The 27,488-nt window shown below is 37.3% G+C and overlaps 1 pseudogene; it reads left to right on the top strand.

Moving 5' to 3' along the window:
• Positions 1-7,426: 7,426 nt before the first annotated feature.
• Positions 7,427-8,054, top strand: LOC123464097 (annotated as a pseudogene).
• The last annotated feature ends 19,434 nt before the right edge of the window (positions 8,055-27,488 follow it).

The raw sequence follows: 27,488 nt of genomic DNA, 5'->3' as shown, positions 1-27,488 counted from the left end.
TTCAAGTAACGCATCATATATTTATATTTTCATGTGTAGTTCTTAGACCTCTGAAAACTAGATTCCACTGAACACACACTCTCAAAACTCACAGCTTCCTGATTCCCAAATGCAATATCCAATCCCCCTCACCTGCAGGGTCACATTCTACTGTGTGCATCCCTTTCCTTACTGGAACACCATCTCTTTATTAGAATTTCTTTATCTCTGAGTCCCTCAAATGTTTAGGATCTCTACCCAAGTGACTCACTGGTAAGAGCATAGGATACCATCTTCAGTTTAGTGTGCATGTTTCACTGTAGGTGCGGATGTGCTGTGGTGTGCATGTGGGGGTCAGGGGATAACTTCTGGTGTCTGTTCTTGACTTTCATCTTCTTTGAACCTATCTCTTTTTTGTTGCTGTTGTTTACTAAAATATTTTATTTATTTATTTGAAAAAGCAGGCTGGAGAGATGGCTTAGCAGTTAAGCCATTTGCCTGCAAAAGCAAAGAACACAGGTTTGATTCCCCAGTACCCACATAAGCCATATGTACAAGGTGGTGCATGCATCTGGAGATTGCAGCAGCCAAAGGCCCTGGTACACCCATTCTCTCCCTCCTACCTACTCTGCCTCTTTCTCTCTCTCTCTGTCTCACTCTCTCAAATAAATTACACATTAAAAAATTTAAAAACCTACTAGAACTCCCAAAACAAACAAACAGACTTCTGTCAGAGCATTTAATTACCCACCAAAGGTTAAAGGCATGACCCTACTGCTGAAGACAACAAATGCTGGTGGCATGGACAATGGAGAGAAGTGGTTGGAATCCAGAGAAGAGCCATTCCCCAGACAATTAGCCCATCTAGTTCTGGAAGGCGCTACATGAGCTACCAGAGGAAAGTGGCCAACATCTATCTGTCCAAGCTACTCATAGTCTAAGCAACTCCGAAGCAAACAACCTGATATGATACTACACAAGTGCAATAGTGGTACACTTCCTTGGCAGGTAACCAACTGCTCTTGGATTGACTAACAGATGTGTTCAGTGGAAAGGAAACCATATGCAGAACTGAGAAACATGTCAGAATCATATCCAGATAATGACTCTACTTTCCATTGTCAAGTTCCCACTAACCTTAGCCTATAAGAGCCTATAATTCTCTCTAAGTTAAGAATGGCTATCCCATTTAACTGGCACTGACTTCACTCTCCATTGGAGGATCTGCTTCTCTTTTTCAGATGGAGCTGGACCCGAGAAGATAAATGATCCAGTGCAGTCCACCCCAGCTCCAGTTCAAACCACAGAGGAACTGGGGAATGAGCAAGAATGCTGCTCTTAGTTAAGCTGATATCAGCACAAGGGTGATGGAGGAAGATACTGAGGACACTCAACACCTACCACACCAGACATCTAGATGCTCCTAAGTGCCCATCACTGAAGTAGACTTAAAATGCTCTCAGCATGGCTCAGGGAATCTTACAAAAGAGGGGGTGGAAAGATTGTTAGAGCCACAAGTTGGGACATTTTGCACAGAGACATTGCGTCTCCCCTATAACTGACTGCTGCCCCCATAATGCATGACCCACAATCTCCATAGAGTTGACCTGCATCCCCAATGAGGAAGACCTTTTCAGAAAAGGGGCAGGAAGGAGGGAAAGGATAGTCCCAACATGTGATGTTCACATACAAAATATGTTCACATCTAATAATAATAAACAAATAAAATGATTATTAAAAGAGAATGGACATTTCAGGGCCTCTAGCCACTGCAAATGAGCTCCAGTCATGCACCACCTTGTGCATCTGGTTTATGTGAGTGCTGGGGAATAGAATCTGGGTTGTTAGGCTTTGTAGGCAAGTTCCTTAACCACTAAGCAATTTCTCCAGCACACTTTATATATATATTTAATATTTTATTATTTATTTATTTGATAGAGAGAAAGAGATGGGGGGGGGTGGGAGAGAATGGGCACTCCAGGGCCTCCAGCCCGCTGCAAATGAACTCCAGACACATGTGCCACCTTATGCAACTGGCTTACATGGGTTCTGGATCCTTTCGCTTTGCAGGCAAGTGCCTTAACCACTAAGCCACCCCTCCAGCCCTATTATAGTTTTGTATGTTTATTACTATATTCATCAGGTTTTCTGGAATTTTTTTCTCTGTTCCCACCTTCCTTCTTATAGTAGGTGCACTGGGATTACAGATGTCCTCCACAGTGTTGGGAAATTAGAACTCAGATATTCATGCTTGCATGACAAGTGCTTTATCCACTGATATATCACCTGCTTTGGCCTCCTGTCTCTAGTTTTTAATGACCTAAGGACCACTGGCCAAAGTATCTTTAGTGGAAGAGACAGAAAATGATTCATAGGAATGTAACTATTTCATTTCCCAATAGTTACTTGTCTGGGTGGAAGATAGTACTTAGAAATTTGAACAAGGACTTTTGAGTCACTGTAGGGACACAGTACAGCTTCAGGAACTACATTGCCAGATTCAAAGTCGAGCCTCATACACAGCTCCTGTGTGATTTCCAGCAGGGTACTTTTAAAACTTGAAATGTGTGAATTGATATAAGTGCACCTGTCTTATTTGCTTCCTGTAAAATATGGATGTCATGAAGATACTACTAATTCATTGGAACTTCCCATAATTTTTTATGATTCTAGAAATGTAAAATCACTTTGAAGTACTTCTTCATCCATGTTCTTGAATCCATTACTAGTAATATTCTATATAGAACATTCTGTAATACTGAATCCAGGGTCAGAAATCTGACTTGTAGCTCCATTTATGCCGCTAGCTTCATCTATAGTTTCAATACATTTTCTGAATTCCAACTTTCCTAATTGCAAATTGGGCATGTCAAATATCATCTATAATGCTTTGTCTACTTTATACTTCTAAGTACCCAATGCCGTGGGGGACAATGTCTCAAGCTTGTCTACTTCAAAGCCCAATGACCAAAGTGGTGCTTCTTGTATAAACCAAAAAGCTTGTCTAAAGATCAGAATTAATAGTTTCAAATTACAGGAAACATGCATGCTTGTTTCATGAAGACACTGGTATTTTACTTATTTTTAAATACAATAGTGACTTTTAGTAGGATCAGAAAATAATCCCATTTATAAGAGATAAAATGTCTCATTGAATATTTGTCTAATACACACAAGTGTTTAGCTGTTTCTAGTATTGGAAAAATAAAAATTGTAGATTAGAAATATGTCATTCAAAAAAGCTAAAAGCTACCTAGAATCACCATAATGCATTTAATTACATCCCAGAAATATGTACGATTAGTAGGTGTCAGTTTAAAACTTTTCAAATGAAGCTGGGCGGTGACTCATACCTATAATCCTAGCACTTGGGAGACAGAGACAAAAGATCCAGAGTTCATGGTCTTTCTCAGTTCTCAAGCGGGACTACTTGGGCTGGTCTCCAAGTGATAGACAAACAAAAACTGTTAAGATAAAAATAGACAGGTAAACAAACCAGAAGGCATGGTGGTGCAGGCCTGTAATCCCAGCACCCAGAGGCAGAGGTGGGATTATCAAGATCTTGAGACCTTGCTGGGCTTGGTGGCGCATGCCTTGAAATCCCAGTACTGGGAGGCAGAGGTAGGAGGATCCCCATGAGTATGAGGCCTGAGACTACATAGTGAATTTCAGGTCAGCCTGGAGGGAGCGAGACCCTACCTCAAAAAAAAAAAAAATAAAATGGTGTGAGACCAGCCTGGGATAGGTAATTGAGATCCTACCTCTAGAGGAAAAAAGTATGAATTTGACGCTGTGGAACTGAACTCTGGTGACAATAATCAGACCTAGATTACCTCAACATTATTTCTGAGGACAAACTACCTCTCAAACGTCACAGCCTTCAGTCCATGCTGGGTAAAACTTGAGGGTCCTTCCTTTGACACTTGGCTCTCTTTCACTGTCCTGAGTCCTTGACTGGCCTTTTGCTTTACTCCATTACCACGTCATACAGTAACTTCACTTGGGAGCAGCACACTATTGACCCTGACCTTTTTGTTTTCAAGTTATAAGGTCACTGCCACGTGCCTCCTTCTTTAGAGTACTTTTCTAGAATACTGATATCTCTGAGCTCATGGCACATGGCTAGCACTGTGCAGGTCAGTCTCCATTCCCCACCAGACTCTTGGGGCTCTTGGGACTCAGGCCTTGTTTCAGGGACTTCACTTCTTTGCTCACCCTGTTTCGTCTTTGCTCCCAAGACACCTGTATTTGTTTCCTCTGGCTACAATGTGCTCATTCTCATCTTTGATCCTTTTTCTAAATCGAATTTTATTTTATGTTATCCATCTTCCTTTAAATATATCATCATATTTTGAGTGGAGCTTTACATTTCTAATGATACCTTTTTATTCACTTGCTACCACTGTTTCATGACACTGAAATTAAGGTTCATGCCTTATAAGAAACTTAAGAGGGCATCATATCAGAGCAGAAAATCCATTTACTTTGGGAGTATATGATTTGAATGTGAAATCAGTTCTTCTTTTGACCACTTGTATTTCTGTTGACAAGTCATTGTCTGAGATTTACCAAGTTGTCATAAATATTAAATGGAAAAGATGAAAAGCTATTGTGTGAATTCCAAAAACAGTGCCAGCACTATTATTTCTACTGCAGAACACTTCCTTTACATGAATAGTGTGTCTGTCACAACGTGTTTAGTAAGTATACAGATTATGCTTCCCAGAAGATGCAAAGCAAGGATTTTATTTTTTAAATGAAAGTTGGAATTAAATGTAAAACCAAGGGGACTAGCATAGTTCAGCTCTAAGTATTGAATTGGATGGCAGTTCTCATGAAAAGAAATTCTCACATAAAAATGATGGGGCCTTGTTTATTCAAGTGTTTCCCAAAGAAATGTTAGTATCAGTTGACTGCACCCATGGCAAGTTACAAGAGCCCTGCCTTAATTACATTGTGTTGTCACTGGTGAAAGATCTGGCACTATGAAAAGGGAAACGTAATTAGGGTCTTTGGAGAATAATTCTGATTCTATATATTTTCTCTGTGACCATTGTGTGTGGTATCCACAGGCAACTACATTGAACTCATTGGAGACTTGACCTGCTGGGGAAGATTAATGGGAAATGCTAACGATCAAAAAAATGTTAATGAGTAAGAAACATAGATCTTCTTCTAGCTAAGCAAAAGAGAATAGTATACACCAGAACTCACAGTATGGTTGCTAAACTATTGTACCATAACTTGAGACAGAAATGTAGAAATAAAAGGTATATGCGAACATTTACATAGTGGGGTAGCTTTTGTAAGAAATGAATAAATCCTAATGATTATTTAATATTCGTTTTTTCAATTTCCTTCAGTAATTTAATATATACTTATGCTCAACTCAAGAGTTATGACTGGGGTAATATCTAAAGTGTAGTTCAAGTATGACTATGGAAAGGAGATCCTGGTAAGGATAACTGGCAGTTAACTGCACATCAAAATTTAGCTTCTCTTTCATTGTCTAGGGTAGTAGTGGTTAATCATCTGTTCAAACAGTGATTCCATTTCCCACCTCCCCTGCTTTAAGTAGAAGTGGGAAGACAGTTCTCCTCATGGACTGTGATAAGAAGTGTGTCTTCTTCTCTCATTTGATAAGAGATATTAGGGAATGGCCATTATCAGGTGATAAATCCATGTACCTAAGTCTCAATTTCAAGGAAAACTACCCATTTGCCAAAGAACAACTTTGGAATTTACCTATTAAAGAGACAAAAATTATCACATTAAATTCCCGAAATCTGAAGTTATACATGAAACATATCATAAATGAACAAATTAGATAGAATCATCATGAATTGCCCCACAGAGCCAACAGAGCATGTTGACTGCAATGTGATGTCTCACCATATTTCTAAGTATATTTTGATTATTGATGAAAGGTTGCATTTATATATACATAATATATTATGTATTATACATATATACATATATATTCATGAAAATTTTCCAAATAAATATACTCTAGTGAGGAGGGCATGGTCTTGCCATTTTGCCCTTTTGATTTCTGCCCCCTTCCCGGCACCTGTTACCTGTCTTATCCAGGCTTTTCCCCTTTCATGCACATTCTTCTTTACTCTGGTAAAGTCTTACCTTTTGATTAAAGCCTCTGGTTCTCCGATATTCTGTCTATCTGGGTTTACTGCATAAGCAAAGAGTTTTGTGTTTTTATAACTTGTTGCAGTCAGGTTTGCATAACTGGCAGAAATCACCTGACCAAGAGCAGCTTTTGGGAAAAAGAAAAAAATACTTATTTTGGCTTACAGGCTCGAGGGTGAAGCTCCGTGATGGGAGGAAAATGATGGCACGAGCAGAGGGTGGACATCATCCCCTGGCCAACATCTGGTGGACAACAGGAACAGGAGAGTGTGCCAAACACTGGCAAGGGGACACTGGCTGTAATACCATAAGCCCGTCCCCAACAATACACTGCCTCCAGGAGGCTTTAATTCCCAACTGCCATCAGCTGGGGAGACTAGCATTCAGAATACGTAAGTTTATGGGAGACACCTGAATCAAACCACCACACAATTATTCAAAGTTCATAAAGAGTAAAAAGCTGTTATGGAAATGAAACATTTTTTTGTGTGAATTAGGACAAATGTATAATGAAAACAGCACAATGATTTTTTAAGTTTCAGAAAGAATCTTATCAAACTATTTTCCTTTAAATAAAACGAGATGAATATTCCTACCTGTAGGCCATTTTGGAAGATCTACTTAAACCTAATTTACTTAACAGCCAATTATTTTAGTCCAATATTTAAGTTCATTTGTTAATGCTTAGAAAGTCAGAAATCAGACTGCATGGTAGTCTGGTGCCGCCGCCGCCGCGCCAGGACCACCGCCACCTCCCCCTGCCGCCACCGCCGCCTTGGGACCGGCTGTGTGATTAGGCCACAATCTTCAATGAGTAGACGTATTCCTCAGTTCTGTGGTGTTCTTGGTCACACATTTATGGAGTTTCTGAAGGGCAGTGGAGATTACTGCCAGGCACAGCACGACCTCTACGTAGACAAGTGAACTGCAGAGACCCATTACTACTCCACCAAGAAGCCCCCATAAGAGTGGTTAGCCTGGACACAGCAGTGTTGACGTGAGATCCACAGCTTTAGCAAGAGCTCAGACCTGGATGGGGTCAACCTCAGTGCACTTCTTTGTATTGCCTCAGTATTACTGGATTGAAGAGTTGCTGCTTCTTGTTAGGAGGTTCATTTCATTTCCCATTTCTCTCAGCTCCATACTCATAAGCACTGAGAAGTTCAAGTGGAGTATATTGAAGTAGACTTCAGTTTGTTTGTTTGTTTTTTGCTCCATTTCTGTATTCAGATTTTTTTAATTCTTTCATAACCCTATTGGGTGATTTTTTTGTTTTTGTTTTTGTTTTTTAAACTAAATTAACATGGCTCAAATGAACCGCCCTGCTCCTGTGGAAGTCACATACAAGAACATGAGATTCCTTATTACTCACAATCCAACCAATGCAACCTTAAATAAATTTATAGAGGAACTTAAGAAGTATGGAGTAACCACAATAGTAAGAGTATGTGAAGCAACTTAAGACATTGCTCTTGTGGAGAAAGAAGGCATTCGTGTTCTTGATTGGCCTTTTGATAATGGTGCACCACCTTCCAACCAGATTGTTGATGACTGGTTGAGTCTTGTAAAAATCAAGTTTCGTGAAGAACCGGGTTGTTGTATTGCTGTGCATTGTGTTGCAGGACTTGGGAGAGCTCCAGTGCTTGTTGCCCTAGCATTAATTGAAGGTGGTATGAAATATGAAGATGCAGTACAATTCATAAGACAAAAGCGGCGTGGTGCTTTCAACAGCAAGCAACTTTTGTATTTGGAGAAGTATCGTCCTAAAATGCGGCTGCGCATCAAAGACTCCAATGGTCATAGAAACAACTGTTGTATCCAATAAAACTGGGGTGCCTGATGCTATTGCCTTGGAGGTGGAACTTCAGACAAGACCTGTTTTGTCATACATAATTAGCCAACATTTTGGCTTGGTGAATAATTCTAATGAAGTCCATTAGGGGTGTTTTCCCAGGCTATAAGCTTGACAGAATTGCAACCTCTAAGTTTGGGTTATGATCAACTTATTTGGACACTTAGCAAAAGATTCTTGCTGGTTAGCATTTAAGATGTGATTATTATTTGTACCAATTGACCTTTCCTAAAATCATGTGGCCATGGGTGTCTTTAAATGTTCCCTGTGGCAGAATCTTGTCAGTACCTAAGACATGTAGGACAATTAGTTGCCAAAGCGTTCAGCACAGCACTGTACATTTTTAGTATCACACAGAACCAAAGTTCAGGAGCTAAGGACACTAGACCCTGGGTTGTTCATTCCTTCAGTCATTTCAAATGTAGGGTCTATATATATAGTTTTCTGCTTACTTTATGTTTACATTTCCCACACATCAGATTTGCTCAAGTGTTGATTTTTTTTTTTTAACCAGCTCTTTTGGTAATTATTTAATGTCATTCTGTCTTTTATGCTGTTACGGAAAAACCTCCATTTTGAAAATCTGCCTTGTTGAAGAACCACATGTCTTTAATGTCTCCAGACAAACAAAAAAGCCTTATAGTTAATTTAATGTTTGCACTCTGAGGTGCACATGAACAGGGAGGGCCTGAAGAAAGAATGGGAGAGAGGCTGTTCAATATCTCAGTCAGATGTTGCCTTTGTCTTGTATAGCAGAGAATGTGCTCTTTAATTTAGTAAATGTTTATAAAGGTAGGGATGCTTTGTTGTAAGCAATTCTTAATCAAAATTTCTGAAATACTTAATTTTTTCCATATTTAACAAAAGTTCTTTACCAGCTTTTTTTTGTTTGAATTATGATTTTCCTCTTTCCAACTTGCAAAAAAGTGGGTTCTGCTAACGAACTGAGCAGACATCTAATGTTTTATATGCCTTTTGAGCTATGTAACTTAATAATTGGATACTTTATAATTTGTTTTATTATGTAATTGATAAAATGGTGACGTGTTTTAATGTGAGTTCAACCACATATTTATACTGTCTAGGAATGTGTGGTTGTAGTTCTGTGGGAGAAATAATTTGTCAGTGTTCACCAGCTTGTAAAAACTTAGTGCAAGAGCTTAAACATCTAAATAAATAATGAAATGCATTTATCACTAAAAAAAAAAAAGAAAGTCAGAAATCAATCAATATATGAGAAGGAAAAGAACAGAGAGCAAAAAGGGAGAAAATGAGAACAAAGAGAAGGAATTATGGGAGGAAGAAAAGCATTAGTGACTTAAAAAAAACCCCGAAATTGTGCAAGAGTTGTGTTCTGGTAATAACAATATGGATTAACTGCAGTTAATAAATTCAGTAAGAATATTAACACTCGACCATAAAGTAAGCATGTGTTTGGGTTATATTGTGTTCAGATGCACATGCAAACTCAACTATGCTTCAACTTTGAGCTTCTTTGCCAGGAAGAAACTCCTCACAACTCCAGCAGAGGGAGAAAGTGGAGAAGGACATGAGATGTATAGAAATAAAGGGCCCAAGCATTTGAGTAGGAGCTGTTCCAAATGGAATTCAGACCAAAATACTTGTATTGAGTGTATAATGCAACATGGGGTTGTGACTGGTCGTGGTCAGAGGTTGGTTAAAAAAACCAAAAAAGGACTGAGAGAGAGAGGGGAGAAGGAGGAGAGAGAGTAAGGAATATAAAAATGCCCTGCTTAAGCCAGAATCCTAGAGAGGTAAGTCTAAGAGTGAGTTTCATAATTTGAAGAAACTTTAAGTCAAAAATTGGATAAATGGCCTGTGACAAAAAGGAAATCTTTCAATTACTAGGTCTAAATTCAGGATAGGTGGCTGGATTTAAAAAGATATTGATTTATTTGCAAGCAGAGAGGAAGAGGGAATTGGAGGGTAAGGGACAGAGGGAGAGATAATGGCACACCAAGGCCTCTGGCTATTGCAAACAAAATTCGGATACATGCAACACTTTTTGCATCTGGGTTTACATGGGTACTGGGGAACTGAACCAGCTCCCTAGGCTTCACAGTCAAGTACCTTAATGACTAACTCAACTCTCCAGCCCAAGGTGGCTGGAATTTTGAGTAGATTATAAAGGGAAGATCAAAATTTACCAGGAAATACATGGTTTTCATTTTTGAATGTAATTTTTAATTTGACAATATAGTTCCAAAATGATATAGCTTATATTATAGCCATTGCTTCATTAGAAATAAATCTTACAACTTAACATTTTATATTATTACCATTTTTATTTTCACCATTTTTAGACAGACATGAAGCACAACTGTAATTTTGAGGCTGAGACAGGAGAATTGACAATGTGAGGCCAACCTGGACTACAAAGCAAGAGCTTGTCTCAATACAAATAAAACTTCCAAAATCTAACATTTAAAAATTTTAATTACTAAATACTAATTCTATTTGTTTTGGAGTACAATGTATAACAATTACTTATACATTGTAGAAGTAGGAAATCACACTGGTAAAAGCATTCATCAGGCCATTTTTTGATGCTTAACATTTTATTTTAATAATTTTGAAGTACAATATATTAACTGTGGCCACTATGACATATAAGAAATCATTAAACTGACTCCTTTTTATCTAATTGGAATTTTACATCATTCAGCCAAAATATATGCATCCACTCTCAATCCCAAATACTCTAGGCCTTACAGTTGTCTGTGCTTTTGGGGCCAACGTGTTTAAATTGTACCTATATGCTAACTCATGGAGGAGTGCCTTCTGTGCCTGGCTTATTTCACTTAATCTAACTCTTTCCAGGTCCACTCATGTTGACACAATTACAGGATTTATTAGTTGTGGTAAATATGTATATCATGACTTATTTTTATTGTTGTTGCTGTTTTCTTTTTTTGAGGTAGGGTTTCACTCTAGCTCAGGCTGACCATGGAATTCACTAGTCTTAGGGTGGCCTAGAATTAACAATGATCTTCCTACCTCTGCCTCCAGAGTGCTGGGATTGAAGGTATGCACCACCATGCCTGGATAAGATTTCCTTATTTACTAGGTGATGGAGGAAGATTATTTCCATTTCTGGGTTTATTTATAGTAGTATAATAAGCATGGGATTATGGATACCTCCATGACATGTTGATTTAATCTTCTTTGTGTATGCAACCAGTAACATATGGTTGGGTCATAAAATAACATTGTATTTGATTTTCAGAGAACTTCCACAGTTTTCAATGTTGATTTATAATAAAAATATAATATAAAATACATATAAATATAATAATTGAAATAATTCTATTTTCCTACTGACCACATGAAAAGATTCCCTCTTTGTACTAGCAGTTGTAATCATCAGTCATTGGATAATAACTATTCTTTCCTGGGACATTGACTTAATTTTCACTTTTCTAATGATTGGTGATATCCACCATTTGTTATATGTGTTGACCATTTGTATTCATCTTTTGAGGAATGTCTGCTTAGACTTATTACCAATGTTTTTAACTGAGTCATCTTTTTCACATTTCACAGTTTAGTTCCTCATATATTCTGCATGTTAATCCTTGTTAGATATGTAATTTTTGAATATTTGATTCTGTCAGGTGCTTCCTCACACTGTTCACTTTTCTTCACTGTGTAGATGATTTTCAATTTTATATAATCCATTTATCTATATTTGATGATGCTGCCTGTGCTTAGGAGACTTATTTAAAACTTCTTTGCCTATGCCAATGTCCTGAAGTGTTAGTGTTTCTGCCATATCTCTTCTAGTAGTTTTGCAATTTGGTGCCTTATATTTGTCATTAAATGATCTTAAGTTGATTTTCTTTTCATTGGTGAGATATTAATACTCATTTAAGGTATACTTTAAGATCAGGTAATGTGATGCCAACAATTTTTTAAAAAATAGGATTGCATTGGCTAGTATGAGTCTTTTGTGGCTCAATATATACTTCTATCCTCCCCTGTTTACATTGAATGTGTGTATTGGGAGAACATAGTCATTTGAATGATATTACCTTTTATATTACACAAATGAAGGAAAACTTTCCACTTATTTGTGATTTTTTTCAATTTCTTTCCTGAATGCTTCCTTTTTTTCTTTGTGTGTATGTATGTGCATGTTTGTGTGTGGGGGGGTGCGTGTGTGTGTGTATGTGTGTGTGTGTGTGTGCACATGCTATAGAAGCCAGAGGTTGACAGGTATCTTTCTCCATTGCTCTTCACCTTACTAATGAGACATACTGTGCTGAATCCACAGCTCGGTGATTGGCTAGTATAGTTAGTCAGCATGTGCCACAGATTTGCCTCTCCACCTTCCAATGCTGGAATTGTAGGCATGTGCAGCTGACATTATGTGGGATCCAAGGACCCAAACTCAGGTCCTCAGGCTTGTGCACCAACTGCTACACAGATGAAGCCATCTCAAGAGCACTTGCCTTATGGTTGTAAATAATGCATATTTCATAGTTCTCTTAGTTCCTTTCTTAGGTATTTCATATTACAGGATAGTACTTCTGCTTATTTTGTAGTTTGGTTTAGTATACTGAAACTTCACAGTATTCATTTGTTATTTCTCATGATTTTTTTGGTGGATTCTTAAAGATTTTTCAATGCACACGTCATCTACAAACAAGGTCAGTTTAACTTTATATTTTCCAATTCATATACCTTTAATTTTGTTCTCTTGCCTGGTTGCTTTGGCTTGGATTTCTGGTACTCTGTTTCACAGAATTGGTGCACATGGTCATCCTCACTTTGTTCCTAATCCCAGGAATAGTTCAAGTTTTTCCCATTGAATGTGTTGTTAGCTGTTGAGTTTATCATACATCCCTTTTATGCCTAATTAATTAAAACAACTATGAGATTCCACCTTACACCAATAAGGATAGCAAATGTCAAAAAAAAAAAAAGAAAATAAATGCTGGTGAGGATGTAGAGAAGTTGGAACAGACATCCACTGCTGGTGGGAATGTAGGATGGTACAACCACTTTGGAAAGCAATATGGAGACTCCTGAAAAAGCTGACTATAGAGATACCAACAGACCCAGTTATTCCCTTACTGGGCATCTACCCTAAAACCTTCAAACCACGGGCCAGAGAGATTTGCTCAACCATGTGTATAGCAGCACAATTCGTAATGGCTAAGAGCTGGAATCAATCCAGATGTCCATCACTAGAAGAATGGATAACAAAGATGTGGTATATCTACACAATGGAATTCTATACATCAGTATGAAAAAATGACACAAAGAAATTTGAGGAAAAATGGTTGAACCTGGTACAGATCATTCTCAGTGAACTTACCCAATTACAGAAAAAAAATCGCCACATAGTCTCACTCATCTGTAGCACCTAACCTGGATCTACCCAAGATACCTTACATACCCAGCAAGCATCTCATGGACATTTTCTGTTTTCTTTATAGTAGTGTAGGAGAAGAGGGAGGGAATGGGCACACCAGGCCCTTTAGCCACTGCAAATGAATTCCCGACTCATGTACAACCATGTGCATATGGCTTACATGGGTTCTGAGGAATCGAACCTGCATCCTTAGGCTTTGAAGGCAAGTGCCTTAACCATTAAGCAATCTCTCCAGCCTAAGACTTTTAATCTATTGTCAAATCTATCTTGCTGGTGTTTTACTGAGGATATTTTGTATATATATTCATCATGGATTTGGATTTATGATGCTCACTTTTGTATAGCATCTTTGTCTGACTTTGGTCTCTAAGTTTGAGTTATTCCATCATCTCCACTTGGCAGAAGGAGAAATTTGAGAAAGATTGGTCTTAATTCTATAAATGATTAGCAGAATCCAACAACAAAGTCATTAGGCCCTAGGATTTTGTTTGATTGGAGATTTCTTTTACTGTGGAAACTGTATCTTTAACTCATTATTGATCAGTCCAGATTTTCTGTCTTCATGGCTTCTATTTGGATATTGTTTTGATATTGCATGTGTCCCTGAATTTATCCATTTCCTCTACATTGTGAAATTAATGGTTATTATTGTTCACAATATTGCTTGTCAGTCTTGTCAGTAAGATCAAGTGCAGGAGCTCTTCTTATGAGTTTAATATAATGGTTCCCAATAGTCTTTGGTCATTCTTTTTTCTTTTCAGTGGTAACACTCCCTTTTCATCTGTGATTTATCAGTCATTCTCAGAAAGTACCTTTTAATAATAGCCATTAGTTTCTAGATTATAAATCATAACAGATACACATCTTTTATAACTCTTCAAGCCAGATAATTCATTTAATTTCAAAGAATATTTCAGAGTTACTTAGTGCAATTAATTGGGATTAAATGCTACTGGGTACAACCAAACTATTTTAATTACTCAGATGCAGGAGACCAAATTGGAATTGTTAATTGATGGTGTGACAAACTACTAGGCTCTAAACAGAATGTGTTAATATTAGTGATATGACAGTGATTTTTAATACAATGATTTACATTGACTTCTGTTGTTCTTGGAAAGAAACCCTCTTCCTTAATTCCCAAAATGTTTATGGCAGCACAAAATTTGTAGGTTAAATCTTGTAACTTATCTTACAATATCTCTAGATAAAAGAATTCAAAGGGTGTTGCATAATTTTACCCAATATTTGTAATCACAGTAGTTTAATGCAATTGGAGACATAAAACAAATTGCTTGAAATACAAAATTGAAATAAAAATTTACCACAAGATTTTTAAAAGTGCCTATGTAACCAGTTGTAATTTCTTTTCAATGTATAAGAACACAATAGAGCCAGGCTTTCCAGCTTGCAAAATATATTTCCCTATTGCACTCCTTTCACAGTTGTTGCTAGAATTATGCCCCTTGCTCAGAGCCAGAGCTTAGTTTAGCAATGCTTTAGAATTTGACGAGTGGCACTTTCTATAGTTAACCAAGTACTCTGAACAGGATCAAGAAGATTACCCCTCTTCTAAATATCCTTGGCCATTCACAGATAACCTGCATCACTGAGAAGTAGCTCTCAGCAAGTCTTTTCAGGTACTTTTGACATATCTTCTTGTAACTCCTGCTTTAACAAACACAACACAAGTTGTTCGAGATTCCAGCATCCATCACTGCACACATAGACCAAGTGAATCTTAATAAATTTGGTAGTAAAATATTCTACTCAAAATACTTCTAAATATTTTTTTTAAAGTGGAAAGACAGGGTTGAAGAGATTTCTCAGTGGTTAAAGTACTTGCCTGCAAAGCCTAAGGACTGGGGCTTGATTCCCCAGTACCCACACAAAGTCAAATGCACAAGGTGGCACATGTGTCAGGAGTTTGTTTGCAGTAGCTAGAGGCCCTGGGGTGCCCATTATCTCCTTCTCTTTGCCTCTTTCTCTCACTCTCTCTCAAATAAATAAATACATATATAAACAAAATATTAAAAAATAAGTAAGAATAATAAATAAATAAATAATAAATAAAATAGTTAAAATATGTAAAGGCTATGCTCCTAAAAGTTGCTGGGGGGGGGGAGTCTAAATTTAAGACAAATGCAGAAAAGCAGCTCTAAACTATGTAGAGTCAGTGCCTAGCAAAGAATTGACAAGGTAAATGAAGCACTTTACAAAGCTCTTCTCAGAGGAAACCATAAATAACGAGTGTGTGGAGGTTGTAAGGAAGACATTTTCATTTATTAGAGACTGAACAATATTGGGTTGAGCACAAGTTTGTGAGCTTTCCTTTTTGGCATTTGACCTGAATAGAAGAGATCAAGCCTGTGAAAACTATTTGGAAGCCAATTAAAGCAGGTTGTAATTTTTGGACAGATAATGAAGCCTGGAGAGTGGAAAGTTAATATATTCCATCGAACTAGTCTATATTAAAGTAAGCAGAAGCGATTGCAATTGATATTTGGTCAGAAAGCTTCGCTGCTCATATATTGAACTCTAGAGTCATTAGACACATCATAGGCTGTCATAAAAATGCAGGTTTCTAGGCTTCAGCTTAGGTTCTGTTGCAAAAGGTTTGGAGTAGAATAAAATCATAAATATTTCACTTACAGACACATGTTCTATGGAACAGCCCTTTAAAAAGGGTGCTAAGTGGTAGGACGGATTTAACAGTTCCTACTAAAACAAGGGAGGGAGCAGGTTTGAAGAGTAAAATGAATGAAAATCACCATAAATATGAAGTGTAAATTGGCTTTATTGGCTTGAATTGCCAAATTTTCACAAGCAAAGCAGCTGTGCTCACATATTCATAAGCAAACATTTGCATTTTACATGTAGCTTACACTTAGTTTCTTTAAAAACTGAGTTTGGGGACTGAAGAGATGGCCAAGTCGTTAAGGCACTTGCCTATGAAGCTTAAGGACCCAGGTTCCACTCCCCAGTACCCACATGAGCCAGACATAGGAGGTGATTCATGCACACAAGGTCAAACATGCACACAAAGTGGCATGCATGTCTGGAGTTCTATTGTAGTGGCTAGAGGTCCTGGCACATGTAAGATATATAGAGCTCAAGTATTGAGTGAGGACTTTGGTGACAGATTCTATTCAAATCCTGTGTGAACCTGGCCAAGTTCTTTTTTTGGGGGGTGGGGGTGAGGTTTCAAGGTAAGGTCCAGACTGACCTGGAACTCACTATGTAGTCTTAGGGTGGCCTTGAACTCATGGCAATCCTCAAGTGCTGGGTTTAAAGGCATGCACCACCATGCCTGGCTTTGGCCAAGTTCTTTAACTTCAGTGCGCCTCAGACTTCCCACCTGTGAACAGGAAAGGTGAGGATGCTCAGATCATGGAGCTACTTATGGAAGGTTTATAGAATCTCCTGGAATGCCTAGTCTTTAAGTATTTACTCATTACAGCAGTCACCCTATAGATAACAGTTGATATAAATTACATTGAATGTACAGAGATGCATTGAAGGCATTATTGTTGCTCAACCTAAGTATATGAACTGATAAGATAGTGAAGCAAACAGAATAAAGTTAAAAATCAGAGTAAGGGCTGCACTTTTATATGTAGTATTAGCAAGTCCCCAAGTAGCTTATTTGTGTATTTTCTGTACTCTGATGTCTGAAGAATTCTTAATTACCTGGCCTATTTTTAAGAAAATATTATTAGCTAGAAATAATGTAGGGATACTAGCAAAGACCTACAGCCACCTTCTTGAGATAACTAAGTCGGAGCTGGAGAAGGAGACTAATGATATTTGAATTTATTGAGTGCTTTATTGAATGAGGCATTTATAGGTGCTGCTAACTTGCTGCTTGTATCTAAGCTGGACCATGAGCTTTCACAGGAGAGAGACATTACTGGGGCTTTCAAACACCAGGTAGATGCTATGAATTTTGATGAGTGTACTAGAATCAAGATCATTTCTAGAGTGCCTCATTACTATGTTATAATGTGATTCAGATAACAACTTTTGCAAGTAGAACAACAGAGGGACCTTGAAGTATATTTCCAGTGAAGGAATGGAGTTTGGATCCCCAGAGCCCACATAATTATTGAATGATTATAGGGGCCTGCCTGTGATCCCAACACTCTGGAAGCCGAGATGGGATCCCTGGGGCAAACTAACTCATTAGCCAAGCTGAACCAGTAAACTCTGGGTTTCTGGGTTCAAGTGAAAGATCCTCCCATTATAAATAAGCAGAAAAACAACTAAGGAAGACTTCTGCTGTCCAACTCTAGCTTTCCCACACACATGAACACACATGTATATGCATTTACATATAATGTGCCATGCATAACATGCACACACATGCAGGCATGCCATATACACATATGCGCACAAAAAGAACTATTTCAATTGCTTTGATTAGTAGAATAATGCTTAATAGTTTAATCTTGTTAATTCAGTATAAAGATGAGTTGCTGAGAGGAGGAGTTCTAAAAGGAGGAAAAGCATTGTATACATTATGAGTTATTATGATGAAAGTAAAATATAGAATAAAATTTAAAAATATGATATAATATATAATATAAATAATATAAAGCAAAATTAAACATAAAATAAAAAAATAAAAAGGACCCAGGCTCAAGTCCCGAGGACCCACATAAGTCAGATGCATAGGATAGTGCATGTGTTTGGACTTTGTTTACAGTGACTAGAGGCCCTGGCACACCCACTCTCTCTTTCTCTCTCTCTCTCAAATGAATAAATAAAAGAAGAAATAAAATAAAATTGACCCCCAAAAGATTGTAAGCCTTTTAGTTTAGATGACCACTCCTGTCTTAATTTTATGTCAATTATAATGAAAGCTAATGCTCTACCTAGGCTATAACCATATAGAGAGATTTTCCCATGCATTTTAAAATTTTCTTCTCTGGGTTCAATATTTTTTTCTTTAAAATTTCTGTTCTTTTACTCTAATACAGAACCTAGAAAACATGGGGCTATAACAATTCAAGGAGAGTACTAAATTTTATGATGTATTACTTCAGGGTCTGTCTCCTGGCACGATGCAGGAATGGTTGGTATTAATGGGAGCATGACAGCTCTGAGAGAAACCAAGCTCCTGGCATTATGAATCATAGGGCTCTAAAACATTTATGAATGAATGAAAAGGCTTGGGGCTGACATGAATTATGAGTCTCATTACAGCACTGTAATTTTTCTAGCAGTTCCTTAGTGGGTAATGACACCTCCCAGAAAAAAAGTATTTAAGACTTCCATTACATTATTTTTTCTGTTAGTAATTGCCTATGGTCAAGGGGAATATAGACTATCCCTGGGGTATACATAGAAACGTATCTCTGCATGTAAATATTTTCATAAGCAAGGATCCTACAAGGCTCCTTTATTCCAGGAGCCACACATGACTGCTGACCTTCCAGAAATAACAGGCCCTGGGATGAAGACAGCCTTTCCAATCTTCTTTCCATTTCTTAAGGCAGAATTCATAGAATGCTTCCATTATTTTCCAACAACACCACCTCACTGATATTGGCAAATATTTCCTAGATGGTTTAGTTAATTATAAGGGTTGTGAGAAAGAAAAATGGGGGTGAACTACCTACTAACACAAATATATGTGTTCATAGTATTAGTATATCTTAGATTTTTGGCCTTCCAGTACAGCCCAAGCTAGCATAACCACTAACTGTATTCGGGAAAAAGATCATGAAATAATGAGAAACTTTCATTATCATTGTCAAAAATCTTTGTATGACTGCATCATAAAAGAACCCAATGAGGTAGACTTAAGCAGGGACATGTCTTTACTTTCACATTTTCTATTACATTTTTATATGTACAAAAGTATTGATTAAACATTCTCTCTCTCTCTCTCTTTATTTCCCACTCTTCATCCTGGCATTTATTATGTCTCCCCTGCTCTGATGATGACAAAATATAGGAATACTGTCAAAGGACCCTTAAGCTGTTTCTCTTTTCTTCTTGGGAATAAGTAGAGTTTAGATGATAACCAGGGTGCTGGAGTCGTGTAACAAGTTTCTGGTCTGTGAATATGACTAAGGCATGCTTGTCACTATGAAGTCTGACTTATAAGAACATCCTAGGAAATTATCTGCTCATTTTCTTTCTCCACCAGCTGAGCAGGATTCATCAGGGGACAGTAAGGAGCTAGAGATTGAAGAAGAAACTAGTCCAGAATCAGCCAGGGCCCCCAAACCACTGCTCTGTGTTGACCCATCTTTGATGTGGTATATCTGAGAAATAAATATTTCTAATTTAAACTACAGGAATATTAGGATGTTGATAGTTGTTTGAATACTCCAACAAATTAATATTAAACACAGAATTTCTATTTAAAATACACAAAATAAGAAATTAAAACATCTCTATTTAAGTTTATTTTAGTCACAGACCAAAGCAGTTTCCTTTCCTCTATAGCCTTATCAGAGATCCATAGATCTATTGAATAGGAAGCAGTGCTCTTTTATAGTGCTTGACTAAAGAAAGACATCCTCAGAACAAAGCATATACAAGAAAGTTGTCTCAGAAGGTGCATAGAGGCACAAGTCTCTTCTTACATAGATTCCATCCTCCCTTGATTTATTTACCTGAGCCTTAGTTTTCTAATTCCATTACTACTCCTAAGTCCTAGCATTCAGTTTCTGGATGCATACTATCAGAACAGTCTTGTCACCCATTTTCTTCCTCTTTCTATTGCAACTGGCAAAGGAGTTTGGTTGTCTGCTGATTGACAGCTGTGCATTCATTGTGGACCTGTGTTGTCACTAATTAGACTTATAGTCTGCAGATATGAAAGACTGTTTTCAGGTCACTAATATGTTTTCATTTCTTCTGTATGTTCTATCAGTGTAGTAGATGTGAATTCACCATAGTATCTAGTAAAGAGATTAAAGAGAAGAAAAGAAAAATGTCTTTAGCCTGAAAATTGCCATGGAATATGATACTTTTTATGTATTTACAATTATAAGAGATGAATTTATAAAATACATACATGTTTTAGGAAATGTATTAAGAATATTCTTTTTTGTTTAAGCAACATTTTTTATTACATATGGACATATTTTATATGTAAACAACACATGTTGGTACCATCCTTTCCCTCATCTCTGCGCCTTTTCTGAAGAGGCCTTCCTCTTTGGGGATGCAGATCAACCACATGGGGATTGTGGTTCATGCATTATGGTGGGTAGAGAGTCCATGTCTCTGTGCAAAATGTCCCAACTTGTGGCTCTAACAATCTTTCTGCCCCATCTTCTGCAAAATTCCCTGAGCCATGCTGGGAGCATTTTAAATCTACTTCAGTAATGGGAACCTAGGAGTTTGGTAGGTGTTGAGTGTTCTCAGTGTCTATCTCCATCACTGTGCTAATATCAGATTCACTAAGAAAGCAGCACTCTTGCTCATTTCTCCAATTCCTCTGTGGTTTCAGCTGAGGTTGGGGTGGAGTGCACTGAGTCATTTATCACCTCAGGTCCAGCTCCTGTCTGAAAAAGTGAAGCAGATTCTCCAACGGAGAATGAAATTAACACCAGTTAAATGGGATAATCATTTTTAATTTAGAGAGAATTAAAAGGGTGTAGACCCTCTTATAGTAAGGTCAGTGGGAGCTTGACAATGGAAAGCAAAATCATTATCTGGATATGATTTTGACTTGTTTCCCATTTCTAAATATGGTTTCCTTTCCACAGAGTGGATCTGTTAGCCAATCCAAGAGCAGTTGGTTACCCACCAAGGCTGTATGCCACTATTGTATTTATGTGAGCATCACATCAGATTGTTTGCTTCTTAGTTGCTTAGACATTGATTTGCTTGAACAGATGTTGACCACGTTCTCCCAGGAACTCATGTAAGGCCTTCCAGCACTAGATGGGCTAATTGTCTAGGGTCTGGCTCTCCTCTAGATTCTAATCAGGTCTCTCCATGGTCCGTGTGAACAGTGTATGGTGTCTTCAGCAGTAGGGTCTTACCATTAACCTCTGGTAGGTAATGATGTGCTCTTCAATAAGTCTGTATTTTTTGTTTTGGGAGATCTAGTAGGCCTCTCTGATCATTGTAGATATAGACCACACCCTGGTACAAGGAATTATAGGCAAGTACCAAGGGAAAAGAAAAAAAAAAGACAGAGAAGAAAGAAAAATAGGAGAAATTTGAGGTTAGGTTTCATCTCACCCTCTACAGGGCCTTTCGATTCAGTTGCTCCCCCTAAGGTCCTCTTGAGGGTTCCACCTTTTAGTCAGACTTCCAGATATAAGATTCTATGGTACCAGTTCAATTTGGTTTCAGTTTGGGGTCATCCTACTTTTTCCCTTCCTCTAATCCCTACCCTCCCTATTGTCTAAGCCTCAAGATGCTATTCACTTATGTCAGCAACTTGGGCTGATCCATGTTAGGAACTGCAGATGAGTGAGATAATGCAATGCTTGTCTTTTGGTGATTGTGTGAGTTCACTTACAATGATATGTCCAAGTTTGACCATCTTTTTTTTTTTTTTTTTTTTTTTACAAATTTCAATGCACAATTTTTTTTCTTACTACTGTGTAAAATTCCATTGTGTAGCTATACCACATCTTGGCTATCAGTTCATCCAACGATGGGCACCTGGATTGATTTCAGCTTTAAGCTATTATGAAATGAACAGCTATAAGCATGGTTGAGCAAGTATCTCTGAACTGAGATGTGGATCTTTTAGGGTAAATACCCACTAAAGGAATAACAGGGACTGTTGGTGACTCTATATTCATCCTTTTCAGGAGTCTCCATATTGATTTCCACAGTGGTTGTATCAGCTTACATGCCCATCAACAGTGAATGGGTGTTCCTATTTCTCCACAGCCTCACCAACATTTGTTTTCATTTGATTTTTTAATGTTTGCTATCCTTACTGGTGTAAGGTAGAATCTCCTAGTTGTTTTAATTTGCATTTCCCTAGTGGTTATGGATGTTGAACATTGTCTTAAGTGTGTGTTAGCCATTTGTAATTCTTCCTCTAAGAACTCCCTATTTAGTTTTCTGCCCCACTTTTGGAATGGGTTGTTTGATTTTTTTATTTAGTTTTTTGAGTTCTTTGTAAATTCTAGATATTGGGTTTCTGCCAGTGGTCTAGCTGGCAAAGATTTTCTCCCATTCACTGGGTAATCTATTGGCTCTGCTTATGGTATGTTGGTCTGTGCAAAAGCTTTTTAGCTTAATGAAATCTTATTGGCTGAATGCTTGTTTAATTTCCTTGGTTACTGGGGTTTTATTCAGGAAGTCTTTTCCAGCCCTATATCATGGAGAGTTTCTCCTATTTTTTCTTCTAATAGTTGAAGAGTTTCAGTTCTTATACTGAGATCTGTAGTCTATTTGGACTTGATTTTTGTGTATGGCTAAATGAATGAGTCTAATTTCATTTTTCTACATATGGCCATCCAACTTGTCCAACACCATTTGTTAAAGATGCTGTCTTTTCTCCATTGTACATTATTAGCACCTTTTTCAGAGATCAAGCAGCTATAGTTACTTGACCTAATGTCTGGGTCTTCAATTCTGTTCCACTAGTGTATGTTTCTGTTTTTATTCCTATACCATGCTGTTTTGTCACTATGGCTTTGCAACTTAGCTTTAGATTGGGTATGATGATACCATCAGAGGGTTTTTTTTTCCCTGAAGATATTTTTGGATATCCAAGGCCTTTCCACCATTCCATATGAATTTTGAGGTCATTTTTTCAGTCTCTATGAAGAATGATGCTAGTATTTTTAGTTGTATTACATTAAATCTGTATACTGCTTTTGGTAGAATTGTCATTTTCACAATATTCTATCTATCCAGGAACATGAGAGGTCTTTCCATCTTCTTAAGTCTTCCTCTTTTTTTCTTTCTTGAGTGTTTTTGTGTTTTCATTATATAGATCTTTTACATCCTTGGTTAGTGTTATTCCAAGGTATTTAATTTCTTTGTTGTTGCTATTGAAAGTGGGATAGCCTCACTGATTTCATATATTTGTCCTTTGCATATAGAAAAGCTACTGATTTTTTGTGTTGATTTTTTTTTTTTATCCTGCCACTTTCCTGAGGGAATTTACCATCTTTGGAAGTTTTCAAAAATATTTTTATTTTCACTTATTTATTTATTTGACAGAGGAAGAGAGGAAGAGAGAGAGAATTGGCACATCAGGGCCTCCAGACACTGAAAGTGAACTCCAGACATGTGCACCCCTTGTGCATCTGACTAACATGGGTCCTGGGAAATCAACCTGGGTCCTTTGGCTTTGCAGGCAAATGCCTTAACCACTCAGCCATCTCTCCAACCCACCTTTAGAAGTTTTGAGATGGAGTCTTTTAGGTCACTTATATATAGGATCATGTCATCTGCAAATAGGGCTAACTTGAATTCTTCCTTTCCAATTTCAATCCCTTTTATTTATTTCTCCTGTCTTATTGCTTGGACTGATACTTCTAGTACTGTGCTGAAAAGCAGCGATGAGAGTGAGCGCCCCTGTCTTGTTCCTAATCTCAATGGGAACTTCTTGAGTTTTTCCCCATTAAGCATTATTTGGTCTTTAGGAGTTTTATATATATATCCTTTATTTTGTTGAGACATGAACGCTCCATGCCTACACTTTCCAGTCTTTTGATCATGAAATGGTGTTGTATTTTGCCAAAGGCCATCTCTGCATCAATTAAGATGATCATGTAGTTCTTATGGTTCAGTTTATTTATGGTGTATATTATGCCAACATATTTCCATATGTTACACCATCCCTGCATTCCTGGGATGAAACCTACTTGATAATGGTGGATAATGCTTTTGATGTGTGGTTGCATTTGGTTTGCAAGGATTTTGTTCAGGAGTTTTGCATCTATGTTCATTAGGGATGTAGACCTATAATTTTCTTGCCTTGTTACATCTCTGTCTGGTTTTGATATTAGGGTGATGCCAGCTTCATAAAAGGAGTCAAGGAGGATTTCCTGTCTCTGATTATGTGGAACAGTTTGAGAAAAATTGGATTCAGTTCATCTATGAATGTTTGATAGAATTTAGCTGAGAAGCCTTCCAGTCATGGACTTTTCTTTTTGTGGAGGTTTTTGATTATATTTTCAATCTCCATGGATGTGATAGGTTGGTTCAGGAGATTAATCTGCTCTAAGTTTAGTGTTGGTAGGGGGTATATGTCTAGAAATTCATCCATTTCTTCCAGATTCTTTAATTTTGTGGAGTAGAGGTTTTGCAAGTATGCCCTGATGATTCTTCCAATTTCATTGATATCTGTTGTGATCTCTCTCCTTTTTTCATTCATAAAGTGTGCCTTCATAAAATCAAGAAAACTGAAGAAAGTCTCCAGGAGCTGGTGGAGTTCCTGATGTGTCTCTTGTTATTAATTTCTTTAAAGCTTTAAAGCATTGTGATTTGACATGATGCAAGAAGTTACTCCAGTTTAACTGACTTTATGAAGGCACACTTTATTAACTAATATAAGATCAATTTTGGAAAAGGTTCCATGGGTTTCTGAGAAGAATGTTTATTCTGTAGAATTGGGGTGAAAGTTTCTGTAGATATCTGTTAGGTCTATTTGATCTATGAAGTTTTAAGTTCTATTGTTTTTCCCTACTAATTTTCTGTTTGGGTGATCTGTCTTTTGATGAGAGCGGAATATTAGCTATGATGGTGTTGGTCTTTATTTCTGTTTTGTTGAGTAGATTTTGTTTTCTAAACTGTGGTGCCCCTGTGTTCGGTGAATATGTATTTATTATTGTGATGTACTCATGTTGGATCATTCCCTTGATGAGTAAGAATTAGCCAGCTTTTTCCTTTTCGATTACTTTTTGTTTGAAGTCTATATTTTATCAGATATTAATATAGCAACACCCATTTGTTTTTTATTTCCATTTTCTTCGAGTACCGTTTTCCAACTTTTCACCCTGAGGAGGTGTCTATCTTTAGCGGTGAGGTGAGTTTCTTGAAGACAGCGGATAGAAGGGTCCAATTTTTTGATCCATCCTGATAACCTGTGTCTTTTGATAGGTGAGTTAAGACCATTAATACTTAAGATTATTTACAGTGAGGTTTAAATTATGGGCTGGAGAGATGGCTTAAAGGTTAAGTGCTTGCCTGTGAAGCCTGAGGACCCCGGTTCTAGGATTGATTCTCCAGGATCCACATTAGCTAGATGCACAAGGGGGCGCATGCATCTGGAGTTCGTTTGCAGTGGCTGGAGGCCCTGGTGCACCCATTTTCTCTCTCTCTCTCCCTCTTTCTCTGTCTGTCGCTCTCAAATAAATAAATAAAAATAAACAAAAAAATTTAAATTAATCTCTGCCATGTTGAGGCATTTTATTGGGTTTGGTGCTTTATTGTATTATGCACTCTTTTGAGCCTGGCCTATTTTGGTCATTGTGGTCTTCTTCTTGTTGGCTCTAAAGATTGGTTGTTTGACTCTTCTGTATCGAATATTCCCTCAAGTATTTTTTGTAGGTTTGGTTTTGTGTGGATTTTTTCCATGGAAAGTTTTTCTATCACCATCTATTTTTTTTCAAATTTTTATTAACAGCTTCCATGATTTTAAAAAATATCCCATGGTAATACCATCCCTCCCCTCACTTTCCCCTTTGAAACTCCATTTTCCATAATATCCCCTCCACATCTCAATCTTTCACCATCTATTATGAGGGATACTTTTGCTGGGTAAAGTAGCTTGGATTGGAAGGCACAGATTTTCAGACTTTGAAGTGTTCCACTCTAGGCCTTCTGGCTTTCAAGGTTTCCATTGAGAAATCTGATGTAATTCTGATGGTATTATCTTTGTATGTTGTGAATTGTTTCTCTCTTCCTGCTTTTAACACTCACTCTTTGTTTTCATTGTTAAGGGTTTTAACTATGATGTGTTTTGGAGAGTTTCTTCTTTGAACCTGTCTGTTTGGTGTTCTGTGTGTTTCTTGTATCTGGATGGGCCTCTCTATTGTGAGATTCAGAAATTTTTCTTCAATAATATTCTTCAATATGTTCTCTATGCCTCTGACTTAGATTTCCTCTCTTTCTGGTATACCCATGATCCAGATATTTGCTCATTTTTGGGTGCCCCACAGTTCTCTCATATTCTATTCATTTAATTTTTTGAACTTAACAACATTTTTGGCCTCCTAATCAATTTCTTCTGTCTTATCTTCCAGATCCAAAGTTCTGTCATTGACATGAGTAACTCTGTCGGTGAGGGGTTCTAGAGAAGTTTTTTTTTTTTTTATAATTTCTATTAGATTTATTTTTCTGTTGTGCTATTTTGTATTGTTTCCATCCCTTTTTTGAGGTATGATTTCAATTCAAGTTCTGATTTTCTTGATGGTTCCTATAGTTCATTCTTGCATTTGATAAAGTCTTCATTAAGCTTAATTAACCAGCTGTTGAGGTCTTCCATTACTTGACTTACCTATAATTTATTTATATCTCTTTGTAGGGCTCAAATGTTTTCTTCAATCAAGTAAAGCCTACTGTCAAAAGCTGAATTTTCTTAATCACTTAAATAGACCTATAACAAACATGGAGATCCGAGCAGTTATCAATAATCTCCCAACTAAAAAAAGCCCAGGCCCGGATGGATTCACTGCTGAATTTTACCAGACTTTTAAGGAAGAGCTAACACCATTGCTTCTTAAGCTTTTCCAGGAAATAGAAAAAGAAGGAATCCTACCAAACTCCTTCTATGAGGCCAGCATCACCCTGATACCAAAACCAGGCAAAGATAGAACAAAAAAAGAAAATTACAGACCAATCTCCCTCATGAACATAGATGCAAAAATTCTCAACAAAATATTGGCAAACAGAATACAAGAGTATATCAAAAAGATCATTCACCCTGACCAAGTAGGCTTTATCCCAGAGATGCAGGGATGGTTCAACATACGCAAATCTATAAATGTAATACATTACATAAATGGGTTGAAGGACAAAAATCACATGATCATCTCATTAGATGCAGAGAAAGCATTTGACAAAATCCAACATCCCTTCATGATAAAAGTCCTACAGAGACTGGGAATAGAAGGAACATATCTCAATATAATAAAGGCTATTTATGACAAGCCTACAGCCAACATATTACTA

The sequence above is a fragment of the Jaculus jaculus genome, chromosome 10 (genome assembly GCF_020740685.1).
Source record: "Jaculus jaculus isolate mJacJac1 chromosome 10, mJacJac1.mat.Y.cur, whole genome shotgun sequence".
In the NCBI taxonomy this organism is placed as follows: domain Eukaryota; kingdom Metazoa; phylum Chordata; class Mammalia; order Rodentia; family Dipodidae; genus Jaculus; species Jaculus jaculus.
This window is presented reverse-complemented; position numbering and strand designations above follow the sequence as displayed.